The sequence below is a fragment of the Ceratotherium simum genome, chromosome 7 (assembly GCF_057802395.1).
Source record: "Ceratotherium simum simum isolate JZ-2026a chromosome 7, ASM5780239v1, whole genome shotgun sequence".
Lineage (NCBI taxonomy): Eukaryota > Metazoa > Chordata > Mammalia > Perissodactyla > Rhinocerotidae > Ceratotherium > Ceratotherium simum.
Window position 1 is genome coordinate 19,188,625 of NC_141906.1, and position 18,577 is coordinate 19,207,201.

General features: G+C 39.4%; 1 protein-coding gene across 2 annotated transcripts in view; it reads left to right on the top strand.

Annotated features, from left to right (window-relative positions):
* Positions 1-15,190: 15,190 nt before the first annotated feature.
* The window catches only part of RNF141 (ring finger protein 141), a 38,153-nt gene continuing 34,766 nt past the window's right edge, over positions 15,191-18,577 (top strand). Inside the window, exon 1 of one of the 2 annotated variants that reach the window (XM_004418430.3) lies at positions 15,191-15,279. The gene's annotated coding sequence lies outside the window, so the exon portion shown is untranslated. Of the gene's footprint in view, positions 15,280-15,321; positions 16,388-18,577 lie in introns of those variants that run through there. The other variant, XM_087433224.1, reaches the window with a different exon arrangement.

Below are 18,577 nucleotides of genomic sequence, written 5' to 3' on the forward strand. Positions count from 1 at the left end.
TTAGATTTGTAGGTTTTCCCTACTACAAGCAATTTTATGGATACAAATTAGATTCTACCAATTATTGCACACCCACGTGAGTTAGAAGGCAGAAGGGAGGAGAGACCAACTTTATGCTACTTCAGCTCTTGCTGCAGGCAAGCACGATCATGGAGATACTGAGCTTTTCTGCAGCAAAGTTCCAGAATCTAGCCAAGCTTCCTGGGTGTTGAGAGGCAATTACAGTCATAGCAGCAATCAGATTTAGTTCTAAGCCCTTCCAAGAATTTTGTATGTACCTAATCCTCGTGTTAAATTTTTTCTATTTAAAATAGTTGGAGAGGTTTCTGTTTGCTGTGAGGGAACTCTGACTGATACAAATGACACTGAACACTCTTTACAACCTGGGCTCCAATCCTCATCTCAAACCTTATCTCCAGTCATTCCTACAAGGATGCTTCACGCTATAAATACTACACGAGATCATTTGCCATTCCAGAATTTAATCTGTACTATACCCTCTCATCTTTGCAAGTGCTGATTCTTCTGTTTCAATTACCCTTGCCTAATTTTAAGTTATCTATTGCTGCATAACAAATTACCCCAAAACTTAATGGCTTATAACAACATATATCTCGAGTTGTGGTGGGTCAGGAATCCAGGCCTGACTAACTGGGTCCTCTGCTTCAGGGCTCTCACAAAGCTGCAATCAAAGTGTCAGCCAAGGCTATATTCATCTCAGGGTTCTACTAGGGGAGGAATCACTTCCAAGTTCACTTAACACGGTTGTTGGCAGCATTTAGTTCCTTGTTTGCTATTGGCCAAAGGCTTCCCTCAGTACTTTCTCATGTGGAATTCGCCATTGGGGCAGCTCAAAAAATGGCCACTTGCTGCACCAGAGCAAGCAAGATGAAGAGCCAAAGAGAGACTGTGCTAGCAAGATGGAAGTCATAACCTTTTAGACCTAATCTTGGATGTGATATCCCATTACTTTTGCCATATTCTCTTCAGTATTAGCAAGTCCCTATGTCCAGCCACACTTAAGGGGAGGGGTTTATACAAGGGTGTGAATGCCAGGAGGTGGGGATCACTGGGAGCCATTCTAGAAGGCTGTCTCCTACATTAACGACTCCTTCTCATTTCTTCTCTTTGCAATTTGTTTGTATATCTGTTAGCATGTGCTACATTGTATTATTGCTAGTTATTGTGTTAGAAAAACTGTCTTCCTCCTGTGTGTCTTTCCCTTACTCTCTCGCTACCACCACACTCACAACACTTCTGACACCAGATATGTGGGGGGTTTTTGCTACCACAGCAATTTTCTGGGACACCAGTTGGGTGTCTTACAATTTATCTCAATTCTGACACTATCTACCTATATATGGCGTCAGATCCCACAGGTTAAGGGTTCAGTCCTACAAGACTGCCCACCCACTTCAGACACCAATCGTAAGTCCAGGTTGTTACTTGTGCTTCTGACCCATTAGCTATAAATCCCACTACCCCCTCCTTGGGTTCAATTAATTTGCTAGAGTGACTCACAGAACTCAGGAAAACAGTTTATTTACTGTTTACCAGTTTATTATAAATGGCTATGATAAAGGATACAGATTAATATCCAGATGGAAGAGATGCATAGGACAAGGTATATGGGAAGGGGTACATAGCTTCCATGCCATTTCCGGGCACACCACTCTCCCAGCACCTCCACTTTGTTCACCAATCTGGAAGTTCTCCGAACCCCATACTTTTGTGATCTTTATGGAGGCTTCAGCACATCTCTGGAAAATTGGAGGTAGGGCTGAAAGTTCCAAGTTTCTAATCATGGCTTGGTCTTTCTGGCGACCAGTCCCCATCTGGGAGCCCAACAAGAATCACCTCATTAGAACAAAAGACACTGCTATCACCCAGGAAATTCCAGGAGATTTAGGAGCTCTGTGTTAGGACCCGAGGTCAAAAACTAAATATTAGAACAAAAGATGCTCCTAGTGCTCTTATCACTTATGAAATTACAAGGGTTTTAGGAGTTCTGTGCCAGAATTCAAAGGTAGAGACCAATATATATATTTTCTATTATTCCACAGTTGTGTACATATTTTATTTTTTCTTTCATCCTTAGCACTTGTGTAGTATATGCAAAGCTAGCACACATATAGTTGGCTCTCAGTAAATATTGTTGAATGAACGAATGCATACACTCTTTGGGATTTCATGAGCTCCACGTCATATCTTTATTCAGCTATCTGTATTGAGTGTTAAGATCATTCAATACAGGGCCAATTGTTCCTGTCCACCTGAATACTGTTCTTCCTGATGACTGTCTTTCGGTATAGAATGCAGTTGTGAATAAGCCAGAGGAATGCATAAAGGCTATTGGACTTGAACTTTACTCTCTGAGTTAGCCATTGACTCACCTTATTGAGCAATCTCGTACTAATATTTATCTTAACACGGAAACTGTGTTTTGGACTACGGTCAAGTCAAAGAAAGTGGAACTCCCTCAGCAACCACAAAGCCAATAAATATTGGCAAAAATTTGGTTCCCTGTTCTCTAGATTTTTATGTTAGTCTTTGAAGTCTAGGATGCTTCTTGGCAATCTGGAATTCTGCACACTAAACACCATCATTTTCTAGAAATTAGAACACTTTGGAGACATTTCCGGACTTTTATTTTTTACTACTCCAATTGTTGTTATTTTGTTTGGATTTGGTCTTCAGCTAAGTTGAAGACATTTTTCTGTAATCAAAAAAGACCAAATCAAGTAAAAGTAAAATCTCTATGAATAACCAAAAGACCTAATATGGTGCTCCATTGTGCATAGTCTTTTACCTACGAAGATTATGATTTCAGCAAAAATCCATATCGTAAATAATAACAGCAATAACAAAGACTCAGATGTTACAAAACTGCATACAATTACAGTATCGTAACAAAATATCTTAAAATCATGTTATGTTTTCTCCTTCAGTAGCTTTTTTAAAAGAATCTATTAAAGATATACTATCAAGTGGAAGAACATAACAAAAACTTCTATATGGTAGAGGTATGGGGAGGAGATGTCTAAATCTGAAGATTCAGCATGGAAAATACGTCTGGGTTATAAATCTGGAAAGGAGAGCAGGATGAGGTATATACCACTAGGAGAAATCAGAGATGATGTAAACTCACCATGGGTATTGACTGGTGTCTGGGTAGAGGCAAGAGGCAAACCTGATCCCAATTTGGACTAAAATATGCCTTTGTCTGCAGGGAATCTTGCCCTGTGTCTGAAATCCCAAGGCAGGTAGATCCAAGTATTAAGATGCTCAGTCAAAATGACACAAGAATACTTCAGTGAGTAAACTGGGTGGCCTGCATCAGCATGGGGGGAAAAAGTCATGTGGTGGCAACTAGAGCTGGGGAACACTTCAAACTTTACTGTAAGCAAGAGAATATTCCCATCCTTGCTCTCACCTCTACATGTCCCCTTTCTAATACCCTCCTTATGGGAAGAGGAGTTTCTAACCTGATTGATAAAGGCCGGGACCTCTACTGGGCCATATTTTACTGGTGGGTAGAGTTATTCTGCCTTAAAGCTCAGTACCCACTAGTGGCACTCGATTCTCTGCTTCCTGCCTCACACCCTGGCAAGGCCTGGTCCCTGGAGGCGTGGTAGCCATTCTCATCCATCACTTCCAACCTAATGTATGTAGTTAGATAAGTGAACTTGTGGTTCCTGTTACCTCCTTCTCTTTCTGGAAACTACTTATGCCTCCAGGCTTAAGCCCTTTGCTCAAAAGAGTTTCCACGGAGAGCCCTGCACCGAGGGTTATTGGTTGATATCAATAAAGTGTGGGTGGGGGCAGAGATAATTATCTTTGTTACACTATCTATATACTTCCTTTATTCTCCTTTCCCAGAGTGATAGCTTGGGAAGCACCAATGTCCTGCTCCTTGACAAAAAGCAAACCTCCAGGTTCATCCAGAAGCAGGTGACTCAAATGTGCTCACAAGCAAGTGTGATCACCTTCCATACGGCATTAAGTTTTTTCCCACTGCTCTTGGTCTAATTCCACTCCTATGAATACTATCTTATCTTCCCAGTGGGTACTGACGGCTTCTGCTTATTTCTTCCTTCCCCACCAAGCACCGTGACTACTTTCTCTAGGTATCATCACATCCACCAGGTACCACTGCCCATACAAAGCACTGCTTCTATATCCTCTGGGACCTGCCACACCTATGAGGCACCACTGACTTTGCCAGACTCTGCTGCTGCTTCCCTGGTAGTATCCTAGGTCTCATTTACCAGGAAACAATGCTACTTCTCTAGATGATTTTTTTGTCTACTAGAAACTGCTGCCTTTTCCTCCAGTAACCACAAAATTCTGCAGGCACTGCCGTCTCCACCAGATATTATTGCAGTCACTGTTTCCTGACACAACGATGCACTGGAATCCTTGAAGTACCAAAGCTAAGGAATATGTCTAGACAGTCTTGCTGGATTTAGCAAAACAAACGCCAGGATGCCCACTTAAATTTGAATTTCAGGTAAACAACAGATAATATTTAGTGTAAGTATGTCCCATATATTTGTATGAAGTAATATGTGGGTAATCTTATACTAAAAAATTGTTTGTTGTCTACCCGAAATTCAAATTTAACTGGGCATCCTTTATTTTATCTAGCAACCCTAGTGTGGGACAAGTGGAGAATTAGAGCTTCTGTCTCCATTTGTGAAAAGCTCCATTAGAAACGGACCAAAGCTGTACCTCCTATAACCTAATATACTGTCTTTCTAGTGCAGACAGCTTTTGTAGTTTTTATTGACATCCCTCTGTAAATCTGTGACTTAGACTTGATCCCATGGGAATTGGTTCATGGACAAAACCTAGTCAAAATCACTTCACTCCAGTCCACGACCCATCCAATGACTAAGGCTTTATTACACAGTCATTCACAATAGCCCAACTTCTTTTTCCCTTGAGAGGAGTTCTCTCCCCAGGGGAAAAAGAGCAATAGAGGAGGAGCTTAGTCCTACAAGATAATAAAACATATTATAAAGCCCCTATAATCAAAACAATGTAGCACTTGTACACCAAGATAGACCAATGTAACAGAATAGTCACGTCACAAATAGACCTAACTGCATGTGACAATTTAATATATGTTAAAAGGGGACAAATCATCTGGGAGGGGGAAAGATGGACTAAATGCTGTTTGGAACAACTGGAGAACCATTTAGCAAAAAGGATAAAATCATACCCGCCTTTCACATCATATACCAGGAAAAATTCCAGATGGATTGAAGCTTTAAACATAATAAATGAAACCTTATAACTACTAGAAGAAAACATGAATTCCTTTATAAACTGGAAGTGAGGAAAATCTTCCTATCATGAAAAATCCAGAAGCAATAAAGACATGATTGGTACCTTTATAAAGACTAGACTACATACATACTTTGATGAATTTGACTACATAAAAATTAAAAAGTCCACATGGCCAAAAATTCCCATTAAGCAACGTCAAAAGACAAATGACAAACCTGAAAATGGTATCTGCAATTTAAAATATAAACAAAGAGCTAATATATTTAATATATAAAGAGCTCTTAAACATTAAAAAAAATAATAAAACCATTAACCCGGTGGGGAAAATGGACAAAACATAAGAATAGACAATTCACAACAAAAACGAAAATGGCTCTTAAACATAAGAAAAGATGCTCAATATCATTCATAACAAGAAAAATGAAAACTAATGTCTGATATAGCACTTCTATCAGATTGGCACAAATCCAAAAATATGACAACATATTCTTTCAATCCAGATGCAGAGTAATGAGCACTCTTATATATTACTGCTGAAAATTCCTCCCATAGACAAGAATTTGATAATATCTGGCAAAAAAAAATGTGAAATTACTTATACAAAAAATCATTCACTGCAGAATTCTATGTGTAATAACAACCCAAATGTCCATCAGTAGGGGTCTGGTTGAGTAAACTATTGTAAATCCACATGTTGGAATTCTATGTATTTGTCAAAAAGAATGAGGTAAATCTCTGTCCTTTAATTACTGGTATGGGAATGATCTTCAGGATATATTATTAAGTGAAAAAAGAGAAAGTTACAGAACACTACATTTTGTGTAAAAATGGGGTGGTAAACACAAATATATTTTTATTTACATATCCGTATATATGTATTTGCTTATATTTGCAAAAATACTGGAAAGAAAGATCAAAATATTTAAATATAGGAGTAAGGAGATAGCAGGGTGTAGGATTGGGAATGGGCATGATACTTCTCAAACATGCCTCTTTATGTAGTTCCTACTTTGGAAACATAAAAAACTTCTACTTTTCAAAGGTAAAATTAAATTTATGAAGCAATCCCTAGAAGTAAAAAAACAAACTGAGAAACCACTTTAAAAAAAAGGAGAATTATTTCAAGGGATTAGAACACAGTGTTTTGACTCTACATTTTTGGTGATACATATTCTAAGAACAAATAGAGCAGTAAGAATGTGTAAACTTCATTCAGTAACCTAATAGTCTGTAGTCATACTGGTATTATTATTTTGAATCTATTTTCTATATTTTATAAAGTAATGTAAGTAATTACTTAATGTTGTTAGGGATTAAGATTGTCAATGTAACATAAAAGATATAAGTATAAAATCAAAGATTTAAAATTGTGCGATATTAAATTTAAATTAGGAACATCAGTTTGAACTCTAGATTGTTATTTTCTTTTCAGACACATACATTCCCTAGCTCTGTCCATGGAAAAGGACTAGAAGTAATGACAATCCAATAGCTGTGAATACACCTAACAACCAGGTTGTGGTTTCTAAATACCATTCTCCAGCGAAAGGATCCAGAACTCCTTGGAGGAGTTCAAGGTCTGGAGCAGGAGCTATAGAAGATAAGCCAGGGACCAGAACCCAAGGAAGCTACCAAAGCTTGTCAAAAAGACAATATCATGGGGTTACCACTGGCCAAAGATGGGACTATATAAACATCAAAAGTAATAATAAATGCAATTGATAAAATATATAAAACCCATGAATTTATAATTATACTAAACGAAGTTAAAATTCCACACATTGGACACAATTGAAAGTAACTAAGTACCAACTCCTTAAAAGGAAAGAATTTGGCATTTCTCCTGCCTTTCCTGTATAGACAGTATTTCAGGGTAACCAAATAGCCCTGGTTCAAAAAGGAAAGTTTTTTATAGAAGTGACACTAGTAAATAAATAGTTAGAAAATCACCATTTTGTAATCCCTAATAAAATGGATTCATACTACCATCATAATGGATAAAACCATTAGATAAAATATTGATGAGAACCCCAGTGCTCAGTCTTAAAGTGGGACAAGCAGACATTGTGGGCCTCCTGACACAACGCAACATGAAGCACACAGCACCACCTGTGAAGCATTCTTGCCAGATCAATCAAACATGAATCTAACCAAGCCTTTGCATTTAAGGGAAATATGGGGAGAAAAGGAACAAGGTAAACGACATCACAAAGAAAAAAAAAAGATAAATCCAGAATGTAGGGATAGTCTATACCACAACTGACCCAGTGTGACAGTCTTTATGCATCAATGTGGCTAAACTTTAGTCCTTCGTTTGTCAATCAAACACGAATCTAAGTGTTTCTGTGAAAGTGTTTTGTAAATGTAATTGAAGTCCGTAACCAATCGACTTTTTTTTTTTTTTTTTTTTTTTTATTTTTTCCCCCAAAGCCCCAGCAGATAGTTGTAGGTCATAGCTGCACATCCTTCTAGTTGCTGTATGTGGGACACGGCCTCAGCATGGCCGGAGAAGCGGTGCGTTGGTGTGCCCCCAGGATCCGAACCCGGGCCGCCAGCGGCAGAGCACGTGCACTTAACCACTAAGCCATGGGGCCGGCCCCACCAATCAACTTTAAATAAGGGAGATTATTCTAGATAATCTGGGCGGGTCTGATTCAATCAGAAAGAATTTAGGAGCAGAACTGAGGCTTCCCAGAAGAAATTCTACTGTGTATTGTAGTTTCAGCTCATGCCCAAAAGTTCCAGCGTGATAGCTTGTCCTATGGATTTCTAGCTTGCCTTACCAGCCCCTACAACTGAGTAAGCCAATGCTTTGCAGTAAATCTCTTAGATTGTATTTTCTACTGGTTCTGTTTCTCTCGTTGAACCTTGACTAATACACCCAGTTTCTGCAACAAATTAATAACATGAAAAAAGGAGGGGAGGAGGACGGCTCTAAATTAAAATAGAAGTATAATGATGTACACCTGAAATTTATACAATGTTACTGCAATAAACAAAAAATTAAAAATATATATATAACAATCAAATGCAATGAGAGCATCTTGTTTGGATCCTAATTCAAAACAAATTAGCACAAATTTACTATCTGTAAAAAGACATTTTTTAGATACTGGAAAATGTAATCATGAACTAGCCGCTTCTAGTCCTTGTTTTCCATGTAGCAGAGTGATAAACTGACCTGGGTTTTGCTCTCTCAGAGGAGACTGGGTCATTTTCCATTGGTCTGTCTGTCTGGCAACAAGGACCCAAAAGACCAAGGTGGATAGCTCCCAGGATCAGAGTACTCTATGTTGTTCTTGAACTTTCTCACTTCACTTCTGCTGGCCCTGTTGGCATGTGCTGGATTGATCTTTCCTTGCCTTACATGACAATGGTAAGGTTTGAGTCTTGCATTTGCATGAAGAGAAACATGACTTCTTTGATATGTAGTTATTAGGCTTAGCCGGCTTAGGAAAAACCAGGCTTCCAGATGGAAGAGTGGAACGGAGCAGAGACGGCTGATTCATAGTAGTAAAACATTGGTGTGAAAGTATCTGACAGCTAGGGGAGAGAATGTTAACTTGTCTCCTAGCCAGAGAGGTTGTCAGGGAAGTGGATTCCTCTGGTTGCGGCAGAAAGTGTTCAAAGAAAAAGCAGATAATGACAGAGGAGTTGTTTGCAGGAGAATGGGAATTCCCGAGGTCATGACTGGGGCAGATGAGGAGATGACTGGGGCACAGAGGAAGCTAGCCTGACGCAGGTGAAGATGAGGTATGCCAAGGGAAAGTGGGCCATGAGTGGCACTGAGAGCAGCGATCACACAACATAGCAACGAAGGTTTGTGGGGGAGGGTGTGGGGAGGCTTGGATTAACGTGATAACAGTGGGGCTAGGTAGTATACAGAACTAACTCTCCCTAACATCCAGATAGATCTTTGGGGCAGGGGGGTGGTAAAATCACCCATCTATAATGCATTCCCAAACACTGGGGTCCATTTTGTTGACCCGCTCTGGCCTGATACTGAGCACCAGCATTTTTATGGTATAGGCTTAATAAAGATAATATTTTAGGTTGCTTGGCAGCAAGTTACAAGATGGACTGAATAAATACATTTCAGGATAAGTTGATCAGCTAAGACGTATAAGTTATTATACTAACCAGTCTGTGAGATAACACGGAACTTAGACTGAGATGATAGTACGGAATAGACAAGAATGTGTTAAACCCAACAGAAATACAGTGCAGTAGCTAAAACTTGAGGTTCTGAAATCAGAAGTAGATTTGAACCCTTGCTCTGCCGTTTATGAACTATGTGAACTTGGGCAAGTTATTTTACCTCTCTAGGGCTGTTTTCTCTTCTGTGAAATTAAGATAATATTAATATCTATCCTTAACGTCTATCTTTTAGGACCCTTGAGAACCTTACATGAGATAATACATAAAGGACATTTATGGTGCCTGGCACACACTAAGAACTCAAAAAAAGGATAAAAAAATAGAACGAGGAGAAATTTTACAGAAAATACAGAATACCATGACAGAATGCTTTAGGAGACGGAAGGAAATCTCTTCATATGATTTAGCCGGGAGACCAGAAGGAATACTGGTCTCCTTTTTATCAAGCCACTTTGATGTGGGAATTGTTGAGTTCAGGTGCCATTACTGTAGTACCTTCATTCCTGGGGAGATATTCTAAGAAAACATGGAAGTACAGGATTCCAACACCAATGAAAGATAACCACTGGCAATGTAGATTTGGAAATTGTCTGAATACAGGTGATAATTGAGGCTATGAGCGCATGGGCTCTCCAAATGTTTAAAAATAAAAGTAGAGGGCTGAGTACAGAGCTTGAGAAGCAGTGGCCAGAAAGGAGGGATCAATAAGATATGAAAACCTCCAGGTGCAGCATCCTGGAAGATGCTGAAACTTTCATCTTAATTGTAGGTGACACGTTGTTCCTCAGTATTCTGCACTGATATAATCAAAAGCAGTAACGTACTGCGAAAAAAAGCACTAGACTAGCGGCCAGGAAATCTGGATTCTAACCCAGTTTAGTGAACTTGCTCTGCAGTCCTAAGGTGAATCACTTCCCATCTTTGGATCTCAGTTTCCTCATCTATAAAAGAAGGATGTTGGACCAGATGATTTATTAAACCGTTCTGTGAACTTTATGATTTTATGAATTACAGGCAGGAAGTTAAAAATGTTTACAACTCATAGCCACTAACAGCCTTCCTCATATATTCCCACAGTCCTGTCACAGATGTTTAGTGACCTTACGAAAAGCAGGAGGCATTGGATATACCTTCCTAGAAAAATATAATTTCAAAAGTCTCTCAAATTTTCCTGGTCTTCACTACAGGACTGTATTTACTACAATTTTTTTGAAGCCTCTAGTGTTTTAACTGGAAAATACCTACCTAAACCATGAAATCTGAATACACATTACAAATTGCAAGATTCATTACAAAAGGATCCTTCTTATGAAACGGTTCACTTAGAGGTTCCTTCTTCCATAACTCTTAGTATTTATATTTATGGTTTTCTACAAACACTTTTCCTACACTTTTTTTATATGTAAGAAAAATAAAGGTTTCCTTATCTTGCCACAAAATAACTTGATAACTTCTATTCCAGAGAGAATTTCTAATCTCTTCTACTACGGTTTTTAAGATAATCCTTACTACTATCTTATTCTGTTTTACATTCTAGTTAATTCATTATGCTTGTGCAAAGTTAAGAAGAAAGCTGTAGTAATGAGAAGGAACTATCTAGAGATGTCAATAATAATACTAATTTTAAAATATTTTAGTCTTGTAGTCTCATCCTCACTATATTCTCCGTGAGTACTGGTCCCATTTTATAAAATTGAAGGCAATTTGCAGAGTGATCTTCCTGACTCCCAGGCTCAGATTAAGCTGATAAAGCCTTTTAAAATTTAGATAGATATGTCTTTTTCCCCAATTTCACTGAGGTATTATTGCCATACAATAAACCGCTCATGATAAAAGTGTACAATTTGAGAAGTTTTGACATAAGGATACACCTGTGAAACCTTCACTATAATCAAGAAAAGGAACATATCCATCACCCCAAAAGGTTTCCTCCTGCCCCTTTGTGATACCACCTTCCCAACCATCTCCACCCACCCTGTTTCACGCCCCCACATCCCCAAGCAACCACTGATCTGCTTTTCGTCATTATAGCTTTTCTAGAATTTTATATCATGGAATTACACAGTATTATTCTTTTTTGGTCTGGCTTCTTTCACTCAGAATAATTATGTTGAGATCCATTAATGTCGTTGAGTATACCAATCATTCATTCCTTCTTATTGCTGAGTAGTATTCCATTGTGTGGATACACCACAATTTGTTGTCCATTCAACTGTTAATGGACATTTGGGTTGTTTCCAGTTTGGGCCTATTACAAATAATGCTGCCATGAATATTCATGTACAAGTCTTCGTGGGTAAATATCTAGGAGTGGAATGGCTGGATCATATGGTAGGTGTATGTTTAGCTTTTTAAGAAATGGCCAAACTGACTTCCAAAATAATTGTATCATTTTACATTCCCCACATGCAGTATATGAGAATTCTAGTTGTTTCACATCCTTGCCAATGCTTTGTATGATTAGTCTTTTTAATTTTAGCCATTCTAGTGACTAGGCAATGGAGTGATATCTCATTGTACTTCTAACTTGCATTTCCTTAATGACTAATGATGTTGAGCGTCTTTTCACGTGCTTATTTTTTCATCTATATATCTTCTTTGGTGAAGTCTCTGTTTAAATATTTTGCCCATTTTTAAAATTAGGTTCTTTGTCTCCTTACTGAGTTGTAAGAGTTCTTTATGTATTCTAGTTAGAAGTCCTTTGTCAAATATATGTTTTGCAAATATGTTCTCCTGGTCTATGGCTTGCCTTTTCATTTTCTTAAGTGTGTTTTGAAAAACAGAAGTTTTAATTTTGATGAAGTAAAATCTATCAATTTTTCTTCCTTTTACTGTTTGTGCTTTTTGTGCCATGTTTAAGAAATCTTTTCCAAATTCAAGGTCACTTAGATTTTTCTCCTATGTTCTCTTCTATAAGTTTTATAATTTTAGCTCTTCAATTTAGATTTATGATCAATTTTTAGTTAATTTTCGTGTATAGTATGAGGAGAGGATCAAGATTCTTTTTATTTTTTGGCATATACTATCCAATTCTTCCAGCATTGTTTGTTGAAAAGCTTATCCTTGACCCATTGAATTCCCTTGGCATATCTGTTGAAAATCAATTGACCATATATGGTAGGTCTATCTCTTGGCTCTCTATTCTGTTACATTGCTCTATTTGTCTATCTTTACACTGATACTGTCACCGATTAACTGCTCTGAGTAACTCAACAGAGGTTTCAAAAGCACTTAACTGTTTCTCAAATTTTTTTTTCAGTTATGTTAAGAGATACAATCACCAACTGCCCTGAACCAATCCAGACCCCACAGCAAGAGCAATGCTTGAGCAGATGGGCTGAGAAGCGTCCAAAAGTTACCTTTGCTTCATTTTAATGTTAAGATCTCCACTCCTGGAGGAGCTTAAGCATTACTAGCCTAACATGTGATGTATGTAAAAGCATGTTTTCAAACACGCCTGTGTGAGCTCATACCTACCTCTACATGTAATGAGAAAACTTCCCTTTTGAATATTCATTCCCCATCTGAAATAAAAGGCACCTGTTTTCCCTTGCTCAGGGAGCCACAGCTTTGGAAGTGATTCCCTGTGGTCTCCTCATTTGCTGCAAATAAATTGTATTTTGTGTGACAACAACTTCTGATGAAGGCTTTGATTTCAACTCACCAAGAAACGAACTCACTTTGGTTCAGTAACAATACCACACTCTGTTGATTACTGTAGCTCTTATAATGTCTTGAAATCAGGTGGTATAAGTCCCTCAACTTTGTTTTTCTTGATCAAAGTTTTGGCTACCCTAGGTCCTTTGCACTTCCATATAAATTTTAGAATCAGCTTGATAATTTCCACAGAAAGAATCTGCTATGATTCTTATTGGACTTGCCTTAAATCTATAGATCAATTCAGAGATAAATAACGTCTTAAAAATATTGAATCTTCTGATCCATTAACATGGTACATGTCTGTATTTAGATCTTTAATTTCTCTCACAATGTTTTGTAGTACAGTTTATATGCCTTTCACATCTTTGGTCAAATTTATCCCTAAGTATTTCTTTTTTTTTTTTTTTTTTGCTGCTAAATAGTACTTTTAAAATTTCAGTGTCTAATTGTTCATTTATAGTATATAGAAATACAACTGATTTTTGTACATTGACTTTGTATCCTGCAACTTTGCTAAACTCATTTATTAGTTCTAGTAGCTTTTTTTGTAGTATTCCATAGCATTTTTGTCTGCAAATACAGTGGTACTTCTTCTTTTCCAATCTGGATGCCTTTTATTTCTTTGTCTTGTTTTGTTGCACCGACTCTCCAATACTAGTATTTAACTGAAAGCAAGTTTTACAGAGAAATATTCCTGACTCCCAGACCCAGATTAGGCTCAACTATAGGACCCTGTTGAACTTCATTAGATATTTTTTTAATTTACTAAATCATTATTTATACTTCATTATTAGGCTCTTAGTTTTTCCAGGGTTCAAATATTCATTAAATGTTCAAACATTGAACAACTATTGCATGTCAGGCTCCGTGCTGGTTGTCAGGGAGACAATCTCAGTACACTCTCCATACCGTTTAAAAAAAAAAGAAGTACACAGACAGACATGGACCTGGCCCTGATGAAGTCTTACCATCTTACTGAGGCAGTTTAGAACCAGAGTTAAAAGCACAGGCTCCGGGTTCAGTCAGATTGGGTTTGAATCTGGCTCTGCTCCTTAGTGGTTGGTTGACCTTGGAAAACTTAATTGACCTTCCTAAATCTGTAAAATGAGAGTATTAATAACACCTACCTCATAGGATTCCTGTGAGGGTTACATTTATTAATACCTTTAAAGTACTTAGAACAGGGCCTGCATAGTAAATAGTCAATAAGTACTATCTATTGTTAGAGGGCAGGTTTAATTCTTCACAAGGTAAATCTACAAATGACTGAGGAAGGACGGGTATGGAAACATTAACAAGCATAAGAAGTAGTTTACTTTAGCCGCTAAGCATAGAGGCAATAGTGTCAACTATACCTGAGTTTAAACCCTTGCTCTGCTGTTTACTGGCTGTACAACTTTGAGCAACCTACTTAAGAGCAACGCCTGCCTTGTATCGTATTTGGCATACAACAGATGCTTAATGGATAGCAATTATTGACCATGGATGTTCTGAAAAGCCATCATATCGCCAACACGTGTTCATAATAATAATGTCTGCCATTTATTAGGGCTCACCATTCCGGACCCTGTGCTAGTAACTTTCCATATATTCTCTCATGCTTCGAATCTAGCTTGGTGAGCATAATCGGCCCCATTGCATGGTAAAGAAACGAGATGATCTCTCTGTAGCTACGAACAGTGGGAGGTCGGATGCCTAATAAGTGGTGGCTTGGAATTCAGCCCTTGACCAAACCGGGGCTGGCACTGTGGCCTTTGTCACCAGCTGGGCCCTGGAGAGCCCGCTCGGGAGATGGCACCAGGAGAGGCGGCAGTCGGCCAGGCCGTAACACCCCATGCGGCTCCGGCCTCGAGGAGCTGCCAGGCGAGGCCTCTCCCGCCGCCACTTGGGCGCAGCCCCCTCCTTGGCCTTGGCCGCTACCATTCCCTCTCAGATGGCCTCGGGGTTCGGCTCGAAGGTCCTCAGGAGAAGGGAAGCCAGTGAGGTGAGCCGGGGCAGAGCTCTGGGGAGGAAGGTTAGGCACTGTCTCCAGGCAACGCGCTGGGGGCAGGGCCTCTGCGTCACTGACGTGCGACCCGGTCGCCGCCCGAGGCGCCGTCGGCGCTCCGGGTCTGAGCGGCGGGCTGGGGCGGCGCCGCTGCCGCCGGAAGCGCGATGCCTTGAACTTGGGTGAGCCCCGCAGGCTGTCTGTCCGCCGTTCCTCTTCCCAGCTGCTCCACGACCTCGGGCTGGAGTGGAATCACCGCCAGGCCTCGACTGCCGGGCCGGCTTCAGTGGGGAGACAGGCCCGGCCCGCCGCCCTTTCTAGGCCTCGGCTGGGGGAGCGGGGCTGGCTTGGGAGGCGTTTCCGTGGATGCGCCGTCCCCCACCCGGCCCAGCGGCTGGGGGTGGAGGTGGCTGGTCCTGTTTGGCGGGTGGTTCTGGGGGCCGAGGAGAGGGTTTTCCCTCCTCCAGCCCGGAACCACTTTTGAATCTCGCCGCCGGCCGGCGAGCGTAGCTGTTGGTTACAGTGCAGGTGCACTTGAGGAGGGGCCGAGGCGGCGAGGAAGAGCCCTGCGAGGGTGGCCGGAGGGTGGCCGGTGTCTTTAGGAGACGGCCCGTGCGCCCCCGCCGCACCGGACCCTCCAGATTAAAAACCCTTGCTTGGGGCGACAGCTCAGAAAAGGCCAAGTCGATCTTCTTAGCCGGCCCTGCGTTTCTAAATTAGATTAGGCTGCTCCCCTTCCTGAAGGCTTTGCCTTGTCGAACCAGCTACCCCGAGACCCGGCTGCGACAGAGCGTTTCCTTGCTAATCATGGTAGTAATTATTCCTGGAAAGGAAGCCTTCTGTATTAGCTTTTGAAATGACTTCTGTTATTTGTGTCGTGTTACAAAATGTGGATTTAGTAGTAGTATTCAGATTTATCCCCAGCCCCTTTATTAAATTGCAGTGTACGTCCATATTCTGACCCTGTCCTATTTCACAGTGGCAAGTGATTCCGTTCTTGCCTCTGGCGTATTTATAAAGCCGCCGTAACGCTTCCCATAGTTTATAATTCTTAGATCTTCTGCATAAAGTTATTCTTTTCCGCTCCCCTTCGCCCACTCTTCTTGCTATAAAATGAACTCCAGCCGTTCAGAATTTCATCTGGGGCAAGAAGTGCTGCGAACCAGTGATCCTAAATTAGTCACCTCTGTTGAAGTCACCGCTCTAAGAAGTGATGCTTTCTGAGTTCAGAACTCAAAAATAATATGGATTTTTCTCCAGTTTCTAAATATTTTCCTCCAGAATATGATGGTATGTTTCCAAAATGTGTTCTTTGTCATTTGTGTAAGCGAACTTTATATTTGATGTTTGTAGCTGATCTTTCTTAGTTCACGTCTAAACACTTAACAGGCTTCCCCCTCTCTTCCCAAAAAGGTAAGGAAGGTCCAGAGAGAATTCTTGTAAGCCTAGTTAGGGTATTTTTCCAAATATGAAATGTATTTAGTGAACACACTGGTGCTATCAGAAATGCATATTCTTAATCTTAATTCTTATCCTTTTGTAGTTTTTCTTTCTATAAAATTTTTTTCTGATTAAGATCTTTGAGCCCAGAACAGGCATTCCAGATTCTGTAGTGACTCTGACTGGTCTGATTGTTTCATGTGTATCTGTTATAACTGCTGTTAATTTCTTGTCTTGCAGAACAGCTGATAATCTGTTTACAAATCTAGAGTTTGAATAAGCAATAAGAAATTAAATAGTATCCTTAGAGACCTATTTTTTAGTACTTAATTTTTATCACTGATGTTAAAGCCGACAATGAAAATAGTTGATGATTATTTCAATTATAAATATCTTTGTGTAAGTAAAGAATTTGATACAAAATTTCATGGAGAACAGGTTTCAGAGAGGTTTTCTAAATACTACAGAACTTGTGAGCTAGTCAACTTGTTCCACTTTCAGGCTTATCAACTTTGCTTTAATCCTTTTATGAATGAATATGGTTTAAATTTTCATAGAGTTTTTTTTTTTTTTTGGCCAATTACCCATGATGTAATTTTTATATCTTTATAAGAATATTTGAACTACAGCAATTCATTTGTTAGAAAAAGAAGTAATCAAGTGTATGTTACCACCCACTAGTGACATTTTTGGAATCCTTGATATTCTTGTGAGTTTCAAAGTAACAATTGTTCTTTATTTAGAAAATCCTTCAAATATTTCTTGAAAGCACATTATTATCCCTTCTAGAAAGGACTGAATTATAGGTGACACAGTAGTATGAGAGCTGCTAGTTCTTTGAGAAATCTTGACCAGAGATTTGTCTTTTGCTGAATTCTATGCCATTGGTTTGAAAATTACATTCCTATACAATACTACTGTTCCATAATCTAGAAGGAAGTATTTTGCTAATATCAAGTAATGAATATCTCTCAGTTTACATAAACATTAATTAATTAATTAATTTTTTTGTGAGGAAGATCAGCCCTGTGCTAACATCTGTCAATCCTCCTCTTTTTTTTTGCTGAGGAAGACTGGCCCTGGGCTAACCTCTGTGCCCATCTTCCTCCACTTTATATGGGACACCACCACCGCATGGCTTGCCAAGCGGTACGTTAGTGCGCGCTCGGGATCCGAACCGGTGAACCCCGGGCCGCTGCAGTGGAGTGCGCACACTTAACTGCTTGCGCCACCGGGTGGGCCCCCATAAACATTAATTTAATGATAAAATTTTACAATTTTGTATTTTTTTCTTTCATGTATTTTTTTAACTTCAGCTTCTCTCCAAGTTAGTACTGGTAAGATGACTGAACAAGTTAACAAGAGGCAAAAGAATACTAAATGAATAATAAGAAAACAAAAACTGTCAGTATATACTATATCCATTCATAAACATTTATTGTATGCTTATGTATCTGCCAAAAGAGAGAGCACAGCTACTATCCTCAAAAAGCTCACGGAGGGGGATGGTCAAGTGACCTAACTCCTAATATGTGCCATGATAGAAGAATGTGCAGAGTCACCAAAGAGGGACACTGAAAAAGCTGTGCTGAGTGACTAGACGGTGGCCTCAATAGATTGTTTTTGTGAACATGCACCGGTTGTGCATGTCCACAACCACCGGTTGTGGTTTTATGTTGCATGTAGATCATAGAGTCATATTTTTATGCTAGTGATGGATGTTAATATTTATCATTATTTTATGGTATTCAAAATGAACTGTAAATTCCGGGCCATCTGCACTGAACCAGGTTAAGAACCACTGTTCCAGGCCCTCTCAGTAGTCTCTAGATAGTGTTACCTTGTAATCCGAGGAGTTAGTGATCAGGTTTCCCAGATACCAAGTGCAATTGTAGGATAACAAGTTAATATGCTGCCTCAAATGATAAACCTTACCATTCAGAGTTAGCACACCAGATCAAATCAATGCAGAAACAAAAGGGACCATTTTCTAACTCAATAAATAAGCAACTAAGGCTTCTTTTTAAATAGCTGTTTGGT